Source organism: Psittacula echo (genome assembly GCF_963264785.1).
Source record: "Psittacula echo genome assembly, chromosome: 1".
Taxonomy (NCBI): Eukaryota; Metazoa; Chordata; class Aves; order Psittaciformes; family Psittacidae; genus Psittacula; species Psittacula echo.
This window is the reverse complement of record NC_137735.1, coordinates 163,401,703-163,414,972: the sequence shown is the minus strand read 5'-3', so window position 1 is coordinate 163,414,972 and position 13,270 is coordinate 163,401,703. Positions and strand designations below refer to the sequence as shown.

The 13,270-nt window shown below is 46.8% G+C and overlaps 1 protein-coding gene across 24 annotated transcripts in view; it reads right to left on the bottom strand.

The window, feature by feature from the left end:
• The window catches only part of LOC308224887 (uncharacterized protein), a 153,519-nt gene that overhangs the window by 38,727 nt on the left and 101,522 nt on the right, over positions 1-13,270 (bottom strand). For 5 of the 24 annotated variants that reach the window (XR_013957594.1, XR_013957595.1, XR_013957596.1 and 2 more), the window contains 2 exons: positions 8,769-8,961; positions 7,611-8,004 (listed from right to left, as the gene is read on the bottom strand). The exons of 16 other annotated variants lie outside the window; for them this stretch is intronic. The gene's annotated coding sequence lies outside the window, so the exon portion shown is untranslated. The remainder of the gene's footprint in view (positions 1-7,610; positions 8,005-8,768; positions 8,962-13,270) is intronic. 3 more of the 24 variants (XR_013957598.1, XR_013957599.1, XR_013957600.1) reach the window with 1 other exon arrangement.

Sequence of the window (13,270 nt, the reverse complement as noted above, 5' to 3'; positions counted from 1 at the left end):
AGGTCACAGCTCGGGCTGTAACTCTGCCGTAGTAAATGAAAACCAGTTAGGTATTAGTCACGGTGAACTATGTCCAGCCTTATAGCAGTTATAGTAAAGGATCCTAATAAAAGCGCCATCAGTCAAGGTCTGTTAATGATTTAAGGTTATTTTACCTTCCCATCTCATTCATTAAAATGAAAGGATCTTCAGTTTGGTAGCTGCCTTTATTAAGCTGATGTGTTGAGCATTTGTAATTTCAGCGTCTCCCTCATCTTTGTACCTTTTACTTACCAAGTAATCCCTTCACCTGCAGCTCTCAGCTCACTTCTGCTCTTGAGAACACCCGTTATGAACTGCAATGCTCCAGATGGACTAAAAGTGCTTCACCTGTGACTTTGTCAGAGCCAAAAACCCTGGAAAATTGTAATTATGGTCCTACGTATTTCTGCAGAACACCAGCCAAATGCAACCATCTGAGCAAGGTGAGGATTATTGTTCACTGCATGTGCAATGTGGTGAAGTTTAGGCGCAGTAAATGATGTGACATCCATTCAGCTGGATGCACCAGTGGAAAGTGCGGGAGGTCCCGAGGGTCTGCCTGCTCACCCATCACGGTTCTGGCCCTTGGTTCTCTCCTCATGTCTCAAGTGGGGTGGTGGTTACCAGTCTTACAGGTCCCATCAGAGCCAGCCCACAGCTTTACCCCTGCATACCTACCCAACTACTCACCCACTCCTACCTCCTCTCTCACTTGCCAGTCTCATTACTTGCCCACTCACGTTTTCTGTTACTCGCTCCATAACCCACCCATTTACACGTTCTTCATTCATCTCCCTGTTCAGCCACACAACCTGTTCCTCAGACACCTCCAATCCACTCTCTAGTAGTAACTTTACCTCCCATGATATGCCCGTCCTCACCTCTCCCACCAACATCCCTACTCTGCATCCCACCAAAACGAGTTAAACTGTAAGAAACAATAAACAGTAGTTATGAAGTGAAGAAACTCTGGTAAAAGATAGGATAAAGGCAGGCTGGGTGGGGGGAAGGCTCAAATAACCACATTATAACTTCCACTGTCTCTGTTAGTAATGGAAAACTGTGATACTTTCATTTCCCCTGCAATGCCCTCTGCAGACTTGCCTGCATACATTGCTTCCCTGCTGTTTAAATGCCACAATAGAGTTAAAAATCACTGAAGTTACACTGGTGTAACTCTCCCATATAAAAACATTTTCACTTCTGAGGAAAATTGGCCTTTTCAGGTAATTCAGTAATTTCTCAAGTGACACCAAAACTTATATGGGAATAGAATATGCATCTGAAATTATACTATTAGCAGTTCAGTTTAAAACTTAGCTTCAATCAGTGTAATTTCCCCAAATCCTGCAGAACTGAGCACGCAGCACTTAAGGTAAGTGATACATCTTAATATTCTAGAGCACATAGTGCTATTCCACTCCTATTTACAGGCGGTTAACACCACAGAGAGAATTACTCAAAGATGAGCACGCAGACTTGAAATACTATGGTAAAACAAAGAAATGGAAAAATTTAGGCCAAATATCAGGCAAAGAAAACTCCTGCCATGAAACCTGGTGGAAAAGACTCCCGAAGCTCAAAGTGGGAGGCCAAGTTCTTAGAGTATCTCTAACTATAAAGTGCAGGGAAATAAAACCTGTAGCAGAAAACATGTACTGGCAAGACGACGGTCTGGATGAGCTAATGCACTTTCCATCTCTAACATCTATGATTCTGTAATTCCATAGGAGCGCTTTAGCAGAGGGCTGGCAAACTTCTGTAGCAGCTCGATAGGCTGATCACAGTGTGATAATCAAAGGGTTCAATTAAAAGGAGGTGCTCGTAGCTGGATGTTGTAGCTATGCTGCTCTCGCTCAAAGTCATGCATTAGGATAACCTGCTCTGAATGGCATGCGTGTGGCATTACAGAGCTGTGGGTGACTCTCCCAAATAGGCAAAACAGAATTCAAGTCATAAAAGAGACAATCATCATCTGGGTCAGCTTTTGACAGTGGATTTGATAACACCAAGTTCAACTGCGTCAGCACTTACACATGCAAATAACTTTACTCATAGAGACATGTAAGTGTTAGTGCAGTTGCATCTATATTATACAGCTTTTTGAAGTATTTACTCTTGATTTGTGTGCTGTGAAAATCCTCCCTTAGGGTGAAACACCCGCTTGTTTCTCAGCTCACGTGCTTTGTTTGCTATTTTAAAGTTATGAGGTAAGCAGAGATGCAAAAGGAGAAAGTGCAAAAGGACATGGCACGAGCACACCTTTGATGTTGAAAGCACAGGTATGAGAGAAACGGATTACAGCAATAAGGAGTTAAAGCAGCAGGAAGATGAAGAGAAAAATGGCAGAGCAGTGAAAAAACTCCGAAGCAGAACAGGAAAAAAGAGGCTTATAGAAAGAGAATCCTTTACAACGTGATGCTGGAATTCCACTGATGAGCCATCGGTGCCTTGAAATCATCTTTGGAGAGTTGTGTTTGAGGGTGTTTTGACAGGTTTCTCATTCATGGCGTATGGAAATTCTACCCCAGCTTTGATTAGGATGGGGTAGGATTTGTGAGTTTATGGACAAAGGCAAATTTTGGGAATGCATGAATACAAGAACAACATGTGATGCTGTTCAAACAAATAACTATTCAGTGTCATAAGCCTGTCAGGCTCTATAAATGCTCACAGTCACAGACTGGTTTGTGTTGGAAGGGGCCTTAAAGCTCATCCAGTTCCAACCCCTGCCACGGGCAGGGACACCTTCCACTGGAGCAGCTTGCTCCAAGCCCCTGTGTCCAACCTGGCCTTGAACACTGCCAGGGATGGGGCAGCCACAGCTTCTCTGGGCACCCTGTGCCAGCACCTCAGCACCCTCACAGGGAAGAGCTTCTGCCTAAGAGCTCATCTCAGTCTCCCCTCTGGCAGCTTAAAGCCATTCCCCTTGGCCTGTTACTAATTGCTGTTATAAACATTAAAGCATAAACTCCTCTTTGCCTCTGTACAATGTTATTAACCCTACTCTCAAGTACTTAGGCTCCCAACAAAAAATGGAAACACAAAAGCAGTACACTGACTACTTGCTGTACTCAGAAGTTAAATGTAGACACCTAAAATCCAGATGCCAAAGGAAAATAGGGAAGACGAAAACTCAATGCTTGTTTTGGAGAGCAGGGTTAAATCAGCTCTTGTTGAGCTCCACAGTGCTTAAGAAACAGGGGAGGTGCTGTTTCCTGAACAGGTTGAACTGAACTTCACGCAGGTGACACTGAAAGGGACATTCCCACCTCTTCCTCTGCTTCTGGCCACGAGTCCCTGCTCTGCTCCCCTGAGCACTACCATCACTCAGCTATGTGATGAGTTGGATCAGCTCTAACTTTCCCAAAAGAGAATACTGGGAGAAGAAAACCAGATCAGCACCTTGAGGTGGCTCACCCCAAGGCCACATGCTCAGCAGTGATTATCATGGAAGAAGCTAACCTTGAAACCACACATGCAACAACCGCAGGACAACATCTAACCATCATGGTAATCCGAAAACATGTCCACGGAAGATAGTATTGTCACCTTTAAATAGGAACCCAATGCTAAGAGCTCACCTGGGAAGCTAGGCACTCTTCACCCTGTAGAGCCCACCTCCTACAAAGCCCTGGAAGCAGCAGAGCTTGGGTTGAGGCTGGTTTCTGCCCTTCCCACTGGAGCTGGGCCAGCTTAGATTGGAAGTCAGAATTCACCAAGCCACAGAACACAAGCACTGGAGGGCAGGTATGACTCCATAGGAAAGAGACTCCCAGAAGAAAGGGCAGAGCCTTGTATTCTGGTCCCTTCTCCAGGAATTCCTCGTGCCTACTGCAGTGAAGATGAGATAAAAACGCATACACAGCTCCTTTTATACTTGAGCTTCAGAAATACATCCTATGAGCTATGGCAATACACTTGGGAGCCAGTGAGAGCTCTGCCCTAACAGGAGAACAGCATATGCCTACCTGTATTCTTGGAAATCCTTTTATTTTTGGTGGATGAAAGTAAACCAAAGAGCAGTGCTGAGCTCTTCACAGTTATGACTCACTTCTGCCAACCTCATGTCTTGGCAATAAACCTGCATATAGACACAGGAGCCTGTAATAACAGGTCACAGAGGGAATTTCAGTAGCCAGTTAGGTCCTTAAAGGTACAATGAGGTACCTTAAAGGTACAATTCAGGTGCCTAAGCTTTGATTAGGAGTTTGGAACACTTTCTAGCTTCCATTTACTGCACCAGGGAAGCCCTGAAGTCACAGCATGGCCTGGCAGCACTGGCTTGGTTTGCCAACATATGGGAAAGAAGGGAGGGAATTAGATGCCAGAGATCATCCCACACAACTCTACTTTGAAAATGCATCGATTAAAGTGGCTCCTATTCATACCCATGTTGCTGGAAAACATGCATTTTTATTTGGCTTAATGGTCATATACTTTTAAACACACTATTACCATTCCAGCAACAGAAGAGGAAGCACTCCTCTTTTCCAGGTCCAATTCTGGGCTCCCTGTTTTGCATGTAAACTTCAGGTGCAAACCCCGTGGTTGGATAGCTACAGGCCATGAAGAGCTTCACTCCAACAATGTACAAAACAAACAAGTAGGAAAAGCCAACAAATTCTCTGCAACTCACCTGTGCACTTCTGCATGGCAATCCCTCAGGAATCTGTACAAATGAACGCTACCAAGACACTGCACGGACCTGAAATGTCGAGCATTGGGTTGCTTTCATAGGATCCCAGACTGGTTTGGGTTGGAAGGGACCTTAAAGCTCACACAGTTCCAACCCCTGCCACAGGCAGGGACACCTTCCACTGGAGCAGCTTGCTCCAAGCCCCTGTGTCCAACCTGGCCTTGAACACTGCCAGGGATGGGGCAGCCACAGCTTCTCTGGGCACCCTGGGCCAGCACCTCAGCACCCTCACAGGGAAGAGCTTCTGCCTAAGAGCTCATCTCAGTCTCCCCTCTGCCAGGTTAAAGCCATTCCCCTTGGCCTGTCCCTACAGGCCCTTGTCCCAAGCCCCTCTCCAGGTTTCCTGCAGCCCCTTTAGGCACTGGAGCTGCTCTCAGGTCTCCCCTTCAGGAGCCTTCTCTTCTCCAGGCTGCCCCAGCCCAGCTCTCTCAGCCTGGCTCCAGAGCAGAACTGCTCCAGCCCTCCCAGCATCTCCATGGCCTCCTCTGCACTCGCTCCCACAGCTCCACGTCCTTATTCTGGGGACCCCAAAATCTTACTTATCTATGATTAAGGTGGTTTGGATTTTTGCTTGGTTTTGTAGAAGATCAAGGCTTCCACTAAAATAACAAGCAATATTCTGATCAGAGCAAAGCTCTGTTATTCCTGCCTCCATACGCTGCCTTTTTATCCCAGTAAAGTTAACCAAAAAAGGCATGGAAAAGTGTAATCTCTACACCATGTATTTCAGATTCTCTCAATCAGATTAAGTGACGTTTTAAAGAGTGCAATGGAATAGAGAGACTGCAAACACTCATGTACATAAAATCAGGATTCAGAATGTGACCTTCCCCCTTATTATGACTGCCAACCATCCCTCTGCTCTGCATCAGTGATAGCAGCCTGGTCCCCAAAACGATCGCAGCAATTCCCTGTCCCATAGATGGCTGCACGGCAGTGAACTGAAAAATCTCAGACTCCTTCTCCTCAAACAGGGCCCGCTTGCAACTCCTTAACAAACCAAACTGCTCCACTGTAAGCCTGAGGACTGACCGCGTCCATACAGGTTTAACAGCTAACGCTTTAGAGGCTATAAAAATGTGCAACTTCCTTTCTTTTAATCTAAAATGATAAGGAACCAATGACTTTTTTAATGGCTTTTTGTTGCTTAAAACCATACAAAGTGCCTCCTGAGACCATTTTGATAAGCTTCTGGTTAAATACATGGTTTTCAGAAGATACGTGGTTCATTCCCAGAAACACTCAGCTAAACCAGATCTCTAACTCTGAATATCTGATTCCTTCTCCTTTATTTGTTTAATTCAAGTACAGTATTTTCCTCCACCCTATCCTTTTCATAGGCTTTTCACACCCACATAACAACCAAGTGACTCTTCCCTGACCCGCCCTCCCACACCATTCGGTACAACCAGAAAGCCACCCCGTGCCTGAGCTCTTCTCCTAGCATCCAGAGGAAGCGCTTATGGGAAGGAAACCCAGTGCAATGCAAAACCTTCCCTTTCCCCCTTCATTTGTTGTTAAACCTCTGGGTTTATTCCCAGTTCCACGGGGATTTGCGGTGTATGGATTGCTGCTGTTTTGGAAGAGAGGGAAAAACAACCATGAGTGTCTCACTACAGCTGCTGATTCAATGGGTTTGGGAATGTGAGGAGTCTGGGTGTCACCCAGCCAGGGCAGAACAGCAGCGGTGAATTCCTTAGGACACAGCACCAGCAATTCCTGCAGCTGGTGTCTGGAAGAGACCCGCCACAGGGAATGATAAATCATTATGATTCCACTTTCCCCATCTTTTAATAGCTTGTGCATTCAAAGAGATGCCTTGGAAATCCAGGAGCTACAGCATCACGTATCAGCATCTTAACACAGACAACATAATAATGCTGGTAAGTTAAATCATGGAATGGTTTGTATTGGAAGGGACCTTAAAGCTCATCCAGTTCCAACCCCTGCCATGGACAGGGACACCTTCCACTAGAGCAGCTTGCTCCAAGCCCCTGTGTCCAACCTGGCCTTGAACACTGCCAGGGATGGGGCAGCCACAGCTTCTCTGGGCACCCTGGGCCAGTGCCTCAGCACCCTCACAGGGAAGAGCTTCTGCCTAAGAGCTCATCTCAGTCTCCCCTCTGGCAGGTTCAAGCCATTCCCCTTGGCCTGCCCCTACAGGCCCTTGTCCAAAGCCCCTCTCCAGGTTTCTTGTAGCCCTTTTAGGCACTGGGAGGCTGGTATCACCATCCTCATTTTACCAACAACTAAGAATAAATGACTTGCTCAAGAAGCTCCCCTTGCTCCCAAAACTCCCTCCCCAAACCAGTATCACAGCCGAGAGCAGATTCAGGGAGCACAACTCCCAGACCTATCTCTGTCAGCCAACATGATTCCTGCCAGCCAATGTTAATGATCTGGGGGTTTTGAGAAACCACTAAATGATAGCTTTTTCCTTGGGATTTACAGAGCCACTTACAAATACCAGTGTTCCTATTTTAGGCACAGTTTAGGAAAAGTACCATTCCATTTCATTCCAGGAATGGATATATGATTTTTTCATGTGAAATTCAACAAAACTGAAGCCTTGTTCATTCAATGAAGTTTAACAGGAAAATAACAGCTCAGCAGTGACTGTGGGATGATCTATCCCCAGGCTGGAGGGCTGCCCCAACCCCTTTCCTTAACACCAACGTTCCAGGTTAAAAACGGGTGGGAACAGCAATTTCAAGCTGTTTTCCTTGACCTGCTGGAGTAAGTTTCCCCCCTTAATTACAGCCTCCTAAACTGTGGCAGGCCAGCTCCAGTGACATAACAAATCCACCTTGCTACGTTCACAACGCTTTCCTTTAGTTCCGTTTAGCAAGATACCATCTTAGCACTGAAAAAGAGAAGTACATCAACTTACCAATGCATTGCCAGCAGAAGCAACACCCGTACAAGTTTAAGTGTTATTCAGCCATCAGCTTGCTCCTGGCTCTACATAAATCCCACAGGCAGCAGGTATTAGAACTCTCTCCTCTTGCTCCTCATCCCCGTACGCTCACAGACGTCTTCCGAAGCTGCCACCAACAAAAGAAACCACAGGAAGACTGCTTCCCTAATGCTTCCGAACTGAGTCAGTAGGTCAACAATTCCTTTGGTTTAGGAGCCAGACCAATTCCCTTAAGCACCCCTTTCGGATGGAGAAGCCAACTGTCTCCTGCTAGTGGCAGCCCATCTGCTTCCAGAACAGAACCAAACAGCTCCAAAGCACCACCTCGCTTGGCACAGGCACCCATCCTGACGCAGCTCCATTTTGTCTGGGGAGAAACCAGGAGAGGAATACTTACAATGGGGAGGACAGGCAGGAAAACCACTCCGTGTGCACCTTGCACGCTGCTGCCGGCTCCCAGCCCACGTTCCTGCTTCCCATCCCTGAGATGGAGTGGCATGGAGAAGAGCTCTTCACATGATACCAGACCCATCCCCAGCCTGCCTTGTTCCATTGCAGGCACTGAGTATCCTGTGTGTGCATCTCAGGCGCACTGCTTGAACAAAGAGAAGGCTCTGAAGCTGCTATCCCTCTTCCTGATCCATGACTCGAAACGGCTGGTTGGAAATTGGTTTCGTAATAACCCTTTAGTACCACCTACTCACATCACAGAGTGATTCTTGCAGCAAATGCACAGGAAATCACCAGCGAGTGCCAATGGAGCTACTATTCCAAGAACTAGCTCTTTCGGTTATTCCTCCATCCTTTGGAACCTGAGATGCTTTTACTTTCCCTATCGCACAAGGGGAGATTTGTTTTAAGACGAGCTTTTAACTCTGATCCTGTAAAATACTTTTGCTGATAAATCACCAGCTGAAAACTTGCCCACTGTAAAAAAAAGAAGGAGAAGAAGAATTTCACAATACTCATTCCAGAAAATACAGTAATTCCTGTCTGGAAATAACTCACTGGACAAAACCCAAAAGGGCAGAACTGATCTGCAGAGGCAGTTTGCATCCTGCAGAGCACACAAAGAGGGGGCAGTGTGAGCCACGTGCCTTTCTGACCACCGCCAGCAGACCCCTGACTCACCCAACCACAAGATGAGTCGCTAGGAATGATTTCCTCTTCTTCCAGGCTCTCCCCCCCGCCTCAGCGTGCTCGGTGCCACCAACGTATCCTGAGTGCTTAATCCCGACTTTGATGGGAATTCCAAACCTCATCCCGTAAGGCTGTGGCCACCAGCTAACGATGCAGCCATCTGCTAGCTCCTGCTTTGAGTCACCTGTCAGCGATACAAAAGGAAATTACTCAGCAGTGAGCACGTGGAAGCCCCATTGCTCCAGTCTCTCCCTTTAGAGGAATACAGAATTCCGGAGCGCTCCAATCACCCTGAAGGAAAAGTGCTCTATTCTATAAGCAGTCCCGTTCAAAAGGAGTGGAACTCGGTTGAAAAGATAACGTAAGAAATGAGAGGAGAGCAGACAAGAGAGCGTTTGGGGTGGGTTTTTTGATGCCAGCATCACCAAGGCTGCCATGGGAAGGGGAAGGGGGGGGGGGACAGACACAAAATAAAAGAAGACATTTCACAAACACCAGCCCTTCACTGCGCGTGACAAGAAAAATAATGAAAACAACTGAGAGAACTGATGTGGGGCTGCTTCGGAAGTTAACTCTTCCAAGGAAGCGATTAAGGGAACAAAAGCAAAGCGTTATGTTCATCAAACAAGTAAACTTTGCACACCAGAGTGCGTAAAGCTGGAGTACCAGCACAGCCCTCCCCGCAGGCAGAGGTTCACACAGGGCTGAGATCTTATTGATTATCGAGCAGTGATTAAGTCACAGATATGAAGCTTTTGAAGTAACACACAGCGCTGCTTTGCCACAACACCACATCCTAGCAGGCAGAAAGGCAGCCACGATGCCCTGTGCCTCTTTATGGCATTCCCTTCATCTAATTCCTATTCAGGACAAAATCCACGAGGATTTTCCCAAGAAGACCCTATTAACAGCTACAGCATCTACAGACCTCGTCCAGCAACAGTCAGGTTTTTGTTTCATCACCAATGACGCAGCTCACGGATCCAGCCCTCTGGAAACAAGACTCCCAACTTCTCCCCCAAAACCAGCAGGCAGTTACTACACCCAACACTTGGAATCTTCAGGAATTAATTAATACTAAAGATCTAATTGTCAAACCTGCTTCTGCATGCAGAAAGGAGCCAGACCTGGTGCCTGTACGATGGGGGAGGGAGGCACTTCTTGTTCCTGTTTCGTACTTGACTTTTCTTCCTGCGCAGGAGATGATCTAATTATTCAACGTGTCAGTGTATTGCTTCAGCCTCTCTTGTGTGTCTCCTCACATTAACATATCGTTCACAATTCAGCTCGTTTGGAAGGAGGCGAGGAGCAAAACCAGCAAATTATCCCCCAAAACCAAATCCATCACAAAGGCAGGAGCCTTGCCATGGTTTGTCCTGTACCTATCCCAAACTCCACCGGAGCACGCAGCCAACGATGCTGCGTGTACATCAGCAACAAAGCTCCTAAGCCCAACCCTCGCCTTGCTCACATCCAAGCATACCTGTTCTGAGCCACAAGCCTGATCCATGAGCTCTGTGAAGGAGGAATTCGGGGTCCTGCCTGATTAAGAAGGCAAAGAAACTCCCAAATGACAGCCCTTTATTGTTCCCAAATGTGCTGATGCTCAGCTGCAGGCACTGTTGGGGAGAGGGGGCTGATGGAGCGCCTGTGTAATGATTGGGTATGGGTGATGAAAGCCAGCGATCCAACCACATAATGCTGCTCCTGATCGACTTGAAATGCAGCTGAAAAACCCTAAAATCCAAATATAACATGTACAGCACCTGCATTTGCATATGTAGGATGCCAGCCGAAGTTTCTGAGCCTGTTTTTACAGCAAACAGCCTTTCAACACCCAGCCCTTGCAGCAGCTATGCATTTGGGAGATGTTCTTGTGTTTTAAACCTTGCCCTGGGTTAACTACAACAGGTCTGCTCACGAATTAGCTCAAGCACAGTCCCTGTGGCCTGCATTAAATCCACTAGTTCTGGGGAAGCATTTCTTCAGCAAGCTTTGTGTGTAATAGCGGTGCCTATATATAAACCTGTTTACGACTATTGCTAAAGAAGAGCCCGCTCTGAAGCAGCTCCTTTCTTCCCATCGAACATGCTGGATTCGTTCCCAGTTAAGGCTTATATAAGGCCATCAAGGAAGTAGAAACTTCTTTTGCAAGAAATCAAGCCTGTATAGTAGTAGGTGCAACGGAATTATCCTGTTACACATTAAGTTTTACTAATAAAAGACCTGCATTGCAGTCATAAAGCCAAACACTGCATCCCAGTAGTACAAAGAGTTAAGTATTTACCGCTATAAAATCAAAACCTACTTGGCCAAAGGAGAGATAACAGGTGAAAAGCATCTGCTTCTTTTGGTATAAACCCCATCATGTTCCTTATAATAAAAGGCACATAGTAGCTGGAACGGTTCATCTTCATTGCTTACCCGAGTCTGATTTAACTTTGGTTAAAACAATAATGAATTAAGCACACTCAAAATATAGCCGATTTGAAAGGCATGATGCGAAGTTTCTCAGTGCTGTTCTATTTACAAGGATGCGATTGGTGTTTCTGTTCTCCTGAACACATCACTCCACCGGCAGGTCCATCCACTCTGTCTAATAAATTGCTCGCTTTCTGACCTGTGGCCCGCAGTACATCCGTGTTAGATTGTTCCCATGGCTGCTGTTTGGAGGGAGCACACCCAGGTGTGCTGGCAGGGATGGTTTGCTCCACAAACACTTAAGAGGACATGGCACTGGTAAGCTCATATCCACGTTGGGCTCCCACAACCTTACAGGGACAAACACTGCTTCAGACAGGTCTATGCTTCCCAGGACCACCACAACCGAACTCAAGCCAGTCTTTTAAGACCAAAAGCTGGGAATGTGAACCAGGTGTTAAAACTCAAGCTCTTGTACTCAGAATAAAACCACCAAATAGGCAGACTGAAGCATCAACTGCTTTACAATGAAAAGATAAAAAGAAACAAAATCATCCACAACAACCAGCAACAAAAATATCCCCACTAAACCAAGTGAAAGATTGTGATTACTGACTTATCATAGACTCCCAGACTGGTTTGGGTTGGAAGGGACCTTAAAGCTCATCCAGTTCCAACCCCTGCCATGGGCAGGGACCCCTTCCACTAGAGCAGCTTGCTCCAAGCCCCTGTGTCCAACCTGGCCTTGAACACTGCCAGGGATGGGGCAGCCACAGCTTCTCTGGGCACCCTGGGCCAGCGCCTCAGCACCCTCACAGGGAAGAGCTTCTGCCTCAGAGCTCATCTCAGTCTCCCCTCGGGCAGGTTCAAGCCATTCCCCTTGGCCTGTCCCTACAGGCCCTTGTCCAAAGCCCCTCTCCAGGTTTCTTGTAGCCCCTTTAGGCACTGGTAGTGGTGATCTCCATGCTGCACAGAGAGTCCAGGTCTAAGCCCCATACACCACCAGCGCAGGGAACTGCTTGTGCTAAGCACACCCATTTCCCACATGGGCTGGGAGCAGAGCACATCTCCCTGAGCGGGTGCAGTCAGCACAAACAAACAGCAAGACAAAAATACACCACTTCCATGTCATTTATGTGTCTACATCCGAATAAATACATCAGTCTCTACCTGATCAGCACAGGCACTCCACTGACAGCACCAGGAGTATTTCCCCTCGGCCATGTCCCATTTTGCATTACCACAGAGAGGCAGTTCAAGGACTGTATCAGACACTAATTAAACATCTTGTTTAAGATTAAACCATCACAGAAATAACACTGTAGGTACCTCACCCTAACCTTTCAGAGGTCCACAATAGAGCACCAAGGTCCAGCACACAGCACCACACTAATATTTCCTTAGGAGAAACACGGTCAGAGATGCTACTCACCTTTCTGCACCCTCCTATTGGTAAATCGCTCACCTTGGAAGAGGGAGATGCATTCTGCTCCCTCCTCCTACCCCCTCAGCCTCTCAGCGTGCTGTAGCTTTGATACCACACGTTTAGGAGCTGAGTAGTGACCTCTCAGCCCTCCTTTCTGAATCACGCCGCTGCTCACGAAGCACACGCAGGACTCAGAGTGAGTGAATGTGCAAGAACAGCGTGACCCTGACCCTGCAGAGAGGAGGACTTCGCTGGGTGTTTGGCAGCTGAGGTTTCGATTGCTTTTCTTAATCCCCTCTCTGCATTGTATCCAGGCTGTGTAAGCACACCTGAAGTTAGGATAGCTGTACTTCCAGCATTTAATAGTGGCACACTTCTTGCTGGCGATTCTTAGGTGTTTAACTCTTCTTATTCCTTCTTCTGTATTATTTTAAGTTTGTAATTCCAGAATTCCAGGGTCTTTTAGATTTCATCTCATCGGCTTGTACATAAACCACATGCACAAAGGAAGAGTAGAGCTGTAGGAACGGCTGAATTCTGCCCCTGGCACAAAAAGGATGACTCCAGAGGCATGTGAAGCAGCAGAGAATCACTCTCCTGACTTACTCTGGTAGCTACAACAGATGGAGCACATCATCCAAGCCAA